Source organism: Chenopodium album, chromosome 13, assembly GCF_948465745.1.
Source record: "Chenopodium album chromosome 13, dcCheAlbu1.1, whole genome shotgun sequence".
Lineage (NCBI taxonomy): Eukaryota > Viridiplantae > Streptophyta > Magnoliopsida > Caryophyllales > Amaranthaceae > Chenopodium > Chenopodium album.
The window spans coordinates 27,342,405-27,352,497 of record NC_137846.1 but is presented as its reverse complement, the minus strand read 5'-3'; positions in this window follow the sequence as shown (position 1 = coordinate 27,352,497).

Below are 10,093 nucleotides of genomic sequence, written 5' to 3'. Positions count from 1 at the left end.
CCCAACCATTGAGTTTGAGGTCTTCAAGCTGAGATAAGATTATGCTACTGAGATGTATGATGCTCAAGTGTTGAATGCGCAGGCTCCGCCTCCATTTAAGGCATGGGCCTTAGAGCAAGGCTTTGAGGTTTCAGATGATGAGGAGGAGCAGGTTGCAGATCAGGCTGATCAAGTACAGATTGATCAAGTCCAGGGTGAGAAAGTCCCAGCTGAGCAAAATGAAGCGAATCTCTCAGTCGGCCAGGACCAGCCGGAGTAGACTCAACAGCCCTTGTTCAGCCTCCCTTGTATTTTCTGCGGTAGTATGCCACCTTATTCTCTCCGGCCTATGAGCCGAGTATGTTTATATTTTACCGACTAAGGAGTCGGGTAACAATTTTTATTTCTTTTCTTCCAAATGTTTATCTGGTTAACAATATTACCCGGCCGTGTCGGTTTTGAATGAAATTTGCCGACTGAGTTAGTTTGATGAATTTGTTTCAATTTTTGCACTTAAATTTTGCAATTTTTGCCTATCTTTTTTGAAGCATGCGGCAGTTAGTATTCCGGCTACTCTTGCCCCTAGCGGCTGTGTGGTTGGTATCAGTATTTCTTTGATTGATTGACTTGGCAACTTTTGATACATTAAGGAGTTTGAAATGTTCCTAAGTCAATCAATCACAATAGTGATTGCCCCAAGCCAAGTACACAACCGTCCATAAAACAAGTAAGTAGCCGTTTGCCTAACCGGAGAGTTAGCTGTACCATAGCCCTTCACCTCCGTTTGGGTTATTCGTAATCCAGTTAAACTGTCTTTTGACAAGGCAGGAGGAAAATTGTCGCCTGGCACTTGATGAGGCAGTAGACAAATGGTTCGCCTAACAAATGGCCCCCAGACAGCTTTAAGGCCGTCTGGGGTACTTACAATCCATTGCACTTTATCCGTTTGCCCCATTGGGTGGACTCAGTACAATTTCGTCAAATAATCTAAATCAGAACTTTAGTTATCAACCGGCTGATGTCATTTGGACATCCGGCTTTTAAGCTTAATCATTCTTTAAACTATTTTGGTCAGACGGCTGTGAGTTGACCAATTAGGCCGTTTAATCTTTGTTGTATTCATGGATACGTAGAGGACTTGGTTACCTTGATGGGAGGTACTCTCTGCGACGATTCCACCCGGATGGGCGTCGCCGGACGCCTTACTCATGTAGGAGCAGACTAATTTATAAAATAAGATAGCATCCAGCCATTGGCCTCGTAGTTTGAACATTAGCTTAGCCACTAAGTTTTTAACTTAGTTTAATTCATTAGTTGTCCATCTGTGCATTGCGCAAGCGGTAATTCATCATTACTCATGAATGTATACGAGGTAATTAACAGGTTTGAAAACAAAAAGCAACTTTTTTCATTAATAGGCTTTTCATTTACAGATATTTACAAATCTTAGAAGTAAAACTTTTTCAAGTTGTCTACATTCCATTTTCTGGGCAGCCGCGTGCTGTCTGGAGTTTCCAGGTGTTAGGTGACGTTTCTCATTTCCTCATAGATCCGGTAGGGACTTTCCCAGTTAGGAGTTAGCTTTCGCTGCTCATTGGCCCTACCGGTTGCCTCCATCTTTCGAAACAGAAAGTCCCCAACTTTCAAGGGCCGTTTGTGCACTCTTTTGTTGTAGGCACGGGTCATTCTATGACGGTAAATCTCATGGGGCAAGATGGCATTTCCCCTGCGCTCCGGGAGTGAGTCCAATGCTAGCCGTATGGCCTCCCAGTTTGCTTCTTCATCATATAGCATGACTCGTAGAGTCAGCTCATAATGGTCGATGGGCAAGACGGCTTCGGAACCGTAAACCATGAGAAATTTGGTTGCACCGGTTGCACCGGTTGCCCCTTTTTCAGTTGTCCGGATGGCCCACAGGACATGAATTAACTCTTCAGCCCATAAACCACCTGCTCTTTCAATTTTCTTTTTGATGCCATCTGAGATGAGTTTGTTGAAGGCTTCAACCTGGCCGTTTGCTTGGGGTCGGCCGACTGATGCAAAATAATGTGAGATCCCTTGATCTCCTAACCAAGTCTTGAGCTGAGGGGTCTTAAACTGAGGGCCATTATCAAACACCATAGACATATGTACCCTATATCGGGTGATGATGTTCTTCCAAATGAAAGAGATGACATCCTTTGTCTTGATGCCTTTGACCGCTTCTACCTCAACCCACTTGGTGAAATAATCAACCGCCATCAGAATATAGCGCTTTCCGCCTGACGCAGGCTTATAAGGACCTAGAATGTCCATGCCCCATTTAGCAAACGGGACCGGACTATAGATTGATGTCAAGTTAGTTACCGGCTAATGGATAAGCTTGCCAAACATGGCTAATGAAATAGACCGGCAGTTGAATGTCGTCTCTCTCAGCAAGGAGAACGTCACTGAGGGCATGATCTGAGACTGATAGGTACATATAAAGCGTCTCCTTTGGCAAAGGGCTAACAAGCCTTGGAAATAAGTGTAGATGTTCTTTCAACTTCTGAAAGGCCGCCTCAGCATCATCTCCCTACTCAAATCTAGTATTCTTCCTGATTCTTGGAAGAAGTAAAGACATTTGTCGCCTGACCGGCTGAGGAATCTCCCAAGTGCAGCCAGGCAACCGGTAAGCCTCTAGGCTTCCTTAACAGTGCGGGGTGACTTCATGTCAATCACCGCCTGTATCATCTTGAGCTTAGCCTCTATCCCCCTTTGATCAATCAGGATTCCGAGAAACTTCCCAAACTCAACTCCAAAACACACACTTTTTGGGATTTAACATAACGTTATGCCGCCTGAGTGTGGTGAAGGTTTCTCGGACATCAGCAAGATGATCCGTCTGTAGCTTGGATTTGACTATCATGTCATCAATATATGCCTCTACATTCCTCCCAATCTTATTTAATGAAGAATGTATTAATCATCCGTTGGAAAGTAGCCGGCCCATTTTTCAAGGCAAACGACATCACTATACACCAGAATAACCCCTGATTTGTAACGAAGGCCATCTTTTCTTGATCTTTTTTCCACAGGTGTATTTGGTGGAAGCTGGAGTAGGCATCCATGAAACTCATCAAGGCATGCCCGGCTATAGAGTTGACCAAGCTATCGATCTTTGGAAGCGGGTAACTGTCCTTTAGACATGCCTTGTTCAAGTCAGTGTAATCTACACACATGCGCCAAGTACTAATTGGCTTGTTTACATGCACCACGTTTGCAACCCAATCGGGGAAGTTACATGGCTGAATGAACCCGGCGTCTAACAGCTTTTTGACCTCGGTAGCTGCTGCCTGACTTCTTTCCTCGCCGTGATTTCTTTTCTTTTGCTTGATGGGCTTCTTTTTTGGATCCACGACGAGTTTGTGGACAGCAAGATCCGGGCTGATGCCTGATATCTCTTCCACTTCAATGGCAAGGATGTCTTTTAATTCTTTTAGCAGGAGGTGTAAGTCTGCACCCAACCTTTCAGAGGCAGTCGTCACCACCTTAACAGTTCACTCTGGACGGCTGTCGTCTAGAGGAATATCAATGTGCTCACCAACCGGCTGGGGACGGAGCTCATCTGACCGTTCCCCGATCAATGATTGTTATCTCTTCTCCTTCTTTACCTCCACCAGGTGGTCAACATTTCTTTTCTTTCCGGTTGCTGGTGGTGGTGAATCAGGGTCCTTAACATCGTCAATGTCTATAGGCTCCTTCGGCTGACTGGCTGCAGTAGCCGTTGGTATAACGTCTGAGAGATAACATTCCCTTGCCATCTTCAGATCCCCGTTGAGGGAGCCAAGAGAGCCATCATTATTTTCATACTTGAGCAGCATGAGAGCTGGGCGATCATCTCTTTTACCACCAAGAATCGGACGATCATATGCCGCCTTTTTCCCTTCTTCCCCAGCCGGATGGGCAGGTCAATTTGTCCAACTAGGTGCACGACCCCTCCACCAAAGCTAACTAGTGGATGGGAGACGTCGCGTAGGTTGTCCAGCTTATAGCTCAGCTTGGACAGACACTTGTAGCTCATGAGATCAAAGGAGCTACCCGTGTCTATAAGGATCCGACCAACCAGCTAGTTGGCGACCTTACACTCAATGACGACTAGGTCATCATGCGGCCGGCGCACTTTGCTTCGGTCCTTCTCAGTGATGAGGACGTCAGGAAATGTTCCACTGGTAGACGCTTATCCATCATTAACCGAGTGGATCATCTTCTTTAGATGATCCTTGGTGCCGCGAATGTTCGGGCCACCGCTTGCGAACCCACCTGCTATTGTGTAGACCGGATCCTTATCGGTGTCCGAGCTACTAGTAGGCTGGACATTCTTAGACGACTGCCCTAGATTAGTCTTGGAAGCCGCTTTGGACTTCAAGGCATAGGACTTCAGCAAGCCCTTGTCAGCTAGACGGTCCAACGTCCGCTTGAGGCTATAGCAGTCGTTGGTGTCATGGCCTACTTCCTCATGGAAGTGACAATATTTGTTCTTGTTCCGTGACTGAACAAAACTCTTCATCGGATTCGGCTTCTCAATGGTCAACCGGTCCTTTATCTCAATGAAGATGGAGTGGCAGTCTTTATTGAATTCGTACCGAGAGACGTACGGTTTAAATTCTTTCTTTTTCTTTTTGGACGGATGATCAGGCTCATCAACCGCCAAAACTTCTTTTCTCTTTTTTCTCACTTCAGCTTTTTGAGCCGGCTGAGAAGACCGACTCTCTTTTTGCTTGTTAGACTTCTTATAGTCAGACTGATGGTTGGATGAGCAAAGGTCGGTAGCTTGAATAAAGTTCTCGGCATCTATCAACACCTTTTAAAGGGTGAAAACCCTCTTCCGGGCAAGGTCGAACTTAAAGGTCGACCCATCCTTCAGACACTTGAAGAAGTCTGTATAGGTTACCTCGTTAGACAACCCCTGAATCTGGATTATTATTAGATTGAACCGTTTGACATAGGAGCGAAGATCTTCTCTCTCTCCCTGCCATATGGTGCTCAAGTCAAGACTTGTTTTCTTGGCAGGGATGTTCATTGAGAAGTTGGATGCAAACAGGAAGGCAAGCTTCCTGAAGCTGTCAATGCACCCAGCTGGCAGGTTGCCGAACCGTTGTTGGGCTATGCCCTTCAAGGTGGCCGGGAAGCATCGGCACCACCAGCATCCTCCAACCCCTGCATGTGCATGAGGTTGGAGTAGGCCATGAGGTGGTCCTCCGGGTTGGAGGTACCATCATAGGCACCAACCAACACATTTTTAACCTTGGCTGGCTGTGCCGCCTCGGTTATTTCCTTGGTGAACGCAGAAGTTTGTTCACCAAGTTTGAGTAGACGAAGCTGCCAGTCCAAAGGTTGGACATTGTATGCCGCCTGCCCCCCAAGGAGGGTTGGCTGCATGAAATGAGGAGAATACGGGTTGTATACCATAGGGGGTACGTACGGGGCATTCCTAATCATCCGAGGGCCAGAGTGGACAGAGTTGCCGCCTGTCTGGCTCTCATGCAAGGAATGAGAATTCCTTGCAAATGAATTCTTGAAGCTGTCTGGAAAGCTCGAGGAAGAGGCTGACTTAGACAGCTGCTGATTCTGATTTTTGCCGAATGTCATGTCGTGCATCGATAAAAGTTTTCTTGCTGCCACTCGATTGAACAGCACAAATGACCTTCCTTGTGTCCGTCTGGGGCAGAAGGATCTTTATCCAGTCAATGGCAAGCACAGTCTTCTCCTTGGGATGTTGAGTAGGCTGCCTATACCTAACTCACTTCTTCCTCGCAGCTCGAGGAGATTTTTTGGACGACTGACCCTTGCTAGAGTTAGGCGTCTTCTTTTTGATCAGGCCCTTGATCTCACCCTTGAAACTTGTCATGAATTTCATGAGCTCGTCTCTAGTGACTGGAGCCTAACCTCTTGATGTATGGGTTTCCCCTTCCAGTTGCCTAAGGGGCCTGCTTGTACCTGCCTGGCTGGCACTTCGGTCCAGGTTATCTATGGGACGGATGCGCCTAGAAATGAGTGACCCATCTTTGGCTACATATGTTTCGACCTGAGGATCATCATCTTCCTGGTCCGTAAAGACCTTCGGCTGATGATCCTTGGGGTCAAGAGGTGGTACAGACTCTTGAACCATCTTTAAGGTACTCTCCCCACAGACGGCGCCAAATGTTTTGGGTGTTTTTGTCCCTCAGGAGAGTAAACGCTCGAACACTGGTCCGACAACGCCTGTACCTGCAAAAACAACGGAGACTCCGGTTAGTTGGAGCTCCGCCTCCAACAATCAAGTTAGAACGTGTATGGAGAAGGTAAAAGGTACGGAAAGTAAAGGAGATCTTCTCGGATTTCGAGATCAGTTGTTTTCTTAGATGTGAGAGAATGTAGGGTAGGTGTAATAAATGATTGAATATTATTGTCCCCTAAAAATGGGGAGATATCTCTCAATTTATAGGGTCACTAGGAAAGGTTCCCTCTCTTAGGTTTGGTGGGTTGTGCCGCAATTCCAAAAGGTATCTGAGGCTGACACGTGTTAGCTGGTAATTGGCCCAAGTGGACCTGTCCAGGCTTGACACGTGGCCCTCTCTGATTGGTCCACATAGATAGGGTATTTTTACCCAAAACAATGATGTGGTTTATTGCTTTAATTATTTTTATATGTTATGCTTGTTAAACTAATGCAAAGGTTTTTTAGTATTTGTTCGATTTTAATAAGGGCCTAAAATGGTTCCAAGTTCTAGGTTGATTAGGTCTGACTTTGGTTTGACTTTATTTTCGTTTGGTTTGACATTTAAGTTGACTTGTTTTGAATGGTTTTGAAAAGAGTCTTCCGTTGTGTGTCTTTGATATTTGCCTTAGTCGTTTTCACGGTGGCGGCAATGTCTTAGATTTTCCTAATTCGTATTTTTAAAAGAGCAACACAGGTATTTTAAAGGGAAGGAATTTCTAGGGTGTTACAAAGAAGTATCAGGGAGCTTTCATTGAGATTTTTATCACCACTAAAGCCAAAAACGTGTTTTAAAGTGTCTAGTTTTGAAACTTGATCAAGTGCTTATTTAATTGTGTAATTTAAAAAGTGAGTTACTTTTTTTTTAAAGAAGAACAAATATTTTATTTATTTATTTTTAGGAGTTTAAAATTTTTTTTTATTATTTACAGAAATCCAATTTTTTTTTTTATTTAGGGTGTCTGAATTATTTTTTTTTTAAATTGGACGAGTATAATGGCCTTTTTCGGAACTTAGTTTTGAAAATTAAAATTTAAAAAGGAATCAAAAATATTTTTAGTTTTTTCATTTTCAAGGAAAGCAAGGATTGAAGTCAGGTAAGTATTATGTGTTAAAAGCTTTTAAAAGCATGTTAGTGAGTTTGGGTAGGAAAAATTTAGGCATATAAGTTAGAAATAATTATGTTCTTGTATGCATTAATATTTAGGTTGTGATGTTTAATCTTTGAATTGATTGGAAACCATGTGATTATGTGATTACATAGAGATGAGATTGTTTAATTGAACATTGAACCTAATTCATGCAAGAACTGCATTATTTTTGTTTTCTTTGGGAAGGGAATTTGTTTCTAAGCCTTTTCCTTTACAGGATGCCGACCTTTATTAGCCGAAATTCCCAAATTGGTACTTTAGTGAAGAAAAACAATGAACATCCATTTGATTATGTCAAGAAAATCCGATTCTATTGTTCTTACCAGAGTGATGTCTTAGGAAACAAGCTTTATCATCTTCCTAATCGAGTTTCTGCTATGATTGTTCATTGTCTTCTAGAAGAACCCCCATACCTCGATCTTAAAACAAAGTTACCTGATTTCTACCTACCAGGGGATGTTCCAAATTACTCTAAATACAAAGATTATTATGGTTAGTGGTATCCTAATTATAAATACTTGATTTCTTACCTCATTAGAGTTGAGCAATATCATTGTGAGAGTTTTCATATTCCATATTCAAACTACTATATGATGATCCAGTGGGGAATAATCCCCCTTCCTTTAGCCAACAACCAAAAAGTTCTTCTCCTACTCACGGTGATCAAGCAGGGACTGTTGGAGAGAAAATAGAAGGAGAGATGATGGAAAAGAGTAACAATACTGTTGATAGTTCCATTATGGAGATTTCTGATCCAAATCCACCTCCAACCCCAATTAGAATCGATATTTCATCTGACAATGAGGAAGAGGAAAAGTTCGTTCAAGTTGAGGAAGAACTAGAGTCACCTGAACCAATGGAGGAAGAAGATGACCCTCAATTTGATCCTGAAAGCTACAAACAATCTACCGATAAGAGGGACAATGTTCTAAAGGACTAGATTTTTGTAGTGTCATTCCTTTAGGGATTATTAGATTCATTTCCGCATATTATTTATTTCAATTTCAGTAAAATAATATGTGGCATGTCCACAGTGATTCAGTAAACTTATGTAGCTACATAAGTAATTAGAACTCATTTTTATTTCAGTATTCCATTCATTTTTTTACTCAGCAACAAAATTCCATTAAATTCTTTGTCAATTAATTCATTTTGTTGACAATTAATTCATTTCATTTCCAAATCATTCATTTGATGTTGCTAATCCAATGAGCCAATTCTCCCTCAAAACAATCCAATAACTCATTTCTAAACTTTTGGTGTCCATGGGAATCGTTTTTATTTATTAATGTAATGCTTTATTAGATGTATGGTTGGTTAGCAATCAATAATTAGTTGATAAAGCTACAAATTTAGGGAATCATAGCTTTTGCTATCCCAATTTGCTAGCTTTAAATTTATTGTTTATTTTTCAAGGGTATTAATTAGTTAGATGAGTGTCTACCTTTAGAGTTAACCAAGACCTTATTTAACAAAGACCCTTATTCTTAATTCAGGCGATGAAAAATTGCAGGAAGAAGTGGTAGCAACAATGATGGAGGAGAGTTGAGTGAAGTTGTTAGACAATTGGCAGTTGTTGCCCAACAGTTGGCAAGGAAATCATCCAACAATGGGGATGCTAAGGGAGAGCTTTTCAAGAAAGTAGCACAAAGAAAGCCACCAACCTATCAGGGAGAGCTTGACCCAACCTTACTAGAAAACTGGTTAAGGGAGTTTGAAAAACTTTTTAGGCAGTTGTGTACTTTAGACATTTACTTTTGGCCTCCTGTCTCGTCCGGAAGTGTTATGACGAAAAATAAAACTATCTTTGTGTTAGATCAATGTGAAAAATACTTATGGACTACTGATTAAGTCACAAGTATACAAGATAACTAGCCTGACCCAAAAACAAATGAACTAAAGACCAATTAACGAAGCCCGATCAATGATTAGGCTTAAACCCGAAGTTAAAACCTACATGGACCAAGGGGCGCCTAGGTTAAAAACTGAAGCTACCGCAGGAAAATCCGCGTGCATCTTAATGAGTCGCACTGGTATGGCGGCGCAAATCACAAGGTTGCGCGTGCACTGATGAGTGGCATTCATGCCACGATTAAGGGCTCATTTTAACGGTTTTTCCCATGTTTGTAGCTTGTTAGTACCCTCTTTCCCCCCCTTAGTTCCCCTTTCTTTTGTTTGCCTTATTCTCTAATTTTTACCTCTTTTTTCTATTTTCTACCATGGTTTCTTTGATTTTTTTTTTTGTAGGAACTATTGAAGAGAAGAAGACGTTGGGCTAAAGAGATAGCACTGCGTGCCCCTCTCAGAGAGCGCACATGAGCCTTGTGCAGGCGCGCAACATTGTGAGAAGGCACGCAAATCGAGAACTCAAAGGGACAAGGCAGACTGTTTTACGCGACCACTTAGAAGGCGCGCACCCGTGTTGCGCGGGCACTATGGGAAGGCGCGCAGATGGAGGAGGAAAATCAGAACACGTTTCGCACTCCTGCTGCGCGACCCTTGTGTGGGCGCGCAATACTCCTACACGGGCGCGTTGTCTTTTGTGCGGGTGCATCTATATGGATCTCCTTTCTCCGTACCCACGAAGTTGCGGGCGCGGGTAAGTTTGAGAGAGCACGTAGTCTTCTGTTAATTACTCATTAATAATGCCTTTGCTTGTTAATTTTAATTTTGTTTTAGATTGCTTTTGCCTTGTTAATTACTCATTAATAATGCCTTTGCTTGTTAATTGCATGATTGACTTGTT